Here is a 2,181-nt window from a genome sequence, read left to right as displayed (position 1 = left end):
GAAAGAAGAATAAAAAGAAGAAAAAAAATGCAGTATTAAAGAAGACATTTTTGTACTTTTGTAGCGAAATTCCAGTGTCAAAATTAAGAAATTTATGTTATTATTAAGAAATTTTGGTGTTATTTTTCGATAAATTCTACACAATTCAAAACTATTCTCCATCTTCTTTCTTACCTTCTATTGCTTCTTCTTCTTTTTCATCTTTTTCTTCTTCATCTTCTCCTTCTTATTTCATTTTCTTTATAATTCTTTTTATTTCACTCTCTTAAAAGGAATAAAATAAAAAAATCAAACAAAAAATAACTGCAATAACACATGAGGAAAAGAAAGAGAAGAAACAATTTTCGGTGTTATTTTTCGATAAATTCTTCACATTTCAAAATTCTCCTCCTCCTTCGTATTCTCATAATTCTTATTTCACCCTCTTAACAGGAACTCGTATCACAGTTAAGAAATTTTGGTGTCAAAATTGAGAAACTTTTATGTCTTGTTTAAAAATTTTCGGTGTTATATTTCTAATAAATTCTACATAACTCAAAATTTTTCATCTTCTTTTTCTTCATCATCATGATCTTTTTCTTTTCTTATTCATCTTCTACTTCTTGTTTTACCTTCTCATAATTCATTTTGTTTTACTCTCTTACCAAAAATAAAAATAAAAAGGTTCAAATAAAGAAGAAGAAGAAACATGTTGTAAAATCACTAGGAAGAAGAGGAAAAAAAGAAAAAAATATAGTAACAACAGCAGTAATAAAAGAACGACGATGAGCAGAAAACACGTGAAAAAAAAGAAACACAAAAAAAAAATGCAAAGAGGCGGAAAAGTTGAAGTGTGTAGATCCATTCTCTCTAATGAAACTAATTTTTGTTGGGTTTAAACCACCTGATTACCAAAAAAATTAAAATAAATATATAATATGACTGGTATAAATAATAGTATCAAAACATAGGATTTTTCATCATGACTTTGCAAATTTTTGTTCAAATAAATAAATTAAATATTTTATTTACTTAAATACGTAATTTGAAATATTTATTAATTTATTTCGTAATATTTATTACGTTTACATAGTATATAAAATAATTATATAGGTATCTTATTTATACTGAAAATAAGTTATGTCAATTTTTTTAATGTTATATAACGGGTACAAATAAAATATGTGAAATATGTGAAATTCATTGTAAGAGTTCTAGCAGTGACAGAGATAGAAACAGAACCACTTAAGTATGATAAAAGTATCTAAACACAAAAAGATAAAGTCAATAAATCAAATAAAAAAACTAAAAAAATGTGCTGAAAAGGAAAAAGAGAAATAAAAATAATAATAGAGATGATGGAAGCGAGGACAAAATATGAAACAAATATTAAAAAAAGGAGAAGAGATTAATATGATAATTATCATTTTAAATTTTGTTGGTCTTTCTTTAACTTAGCTTGACTTACTTATCTTTAATTTTCATTTTTTTTCATTATTTTTTTTATTATTTTTTTCATTGTCTCGCTCTCTCGTATTAATATTTTTTTTCTTTTTATTTTATTTTATTTTTTTATAAACAATAAATGTAATGGCATTGGGTATTAGTATTGACTCCATTCATACTTGTTCTCTAAATTTTAATATAGGTAGTATTTCAACACTAAAATTATTTTCGTTATGAATTGAAATTTTATTAATAGATATACAAAGCTTAATTTTAAAGTCACCAAAAAATCATAGCATAATTTTAAATGTTCAATTCAATTAAATAATATGTTTTTATTTCTTTGTTTCAAACACAATTTTACTACGTCTATACCCTTTATAATATAATAAATATTATCTTGATATAAATATTTATTTAACAAACAAATATGTGTTTTTTTTATTTTGTTAATTAAAAAATAATTTAAATACACAATTTATTAGTAATAACTATATTTTATATAAATATAAAAATATTTGTATGTATAAATAATATTTTTTTTAAAATATAATTATTTATGTGTTTATTTTATCATAAAAAGTTTTTGGAATAAAAATAAAGTTTTATGATATAATACAAAAATTTATATGATTATGTTGATTAAAAAATAGTATAAAATAAATAAAAATAGAAAAAAAATTATGCTAAAATTCTTGACGCACGTATATAGTTATTCTTAATTAGGTACATTTATAACACTCTTTGATGATTTAT

This window comes from Arachis ipaensis, chromosome B1, assembly GCF_059453495.1.
Source record: "Arachis ipaensis isolate K30076 ecotype BB chromosome B1, ASM5945349v1, whole genome shotgun sequence".
Lineage (NCBI taxonomy): Eukaryota > Viridiplantae > Streptophyta > Magnoliopsida > Fabales > Fabaceae > Arachis > Arachis ipaensis.
Note: the sequence above shows the minus strand (reverse complement) of the source record.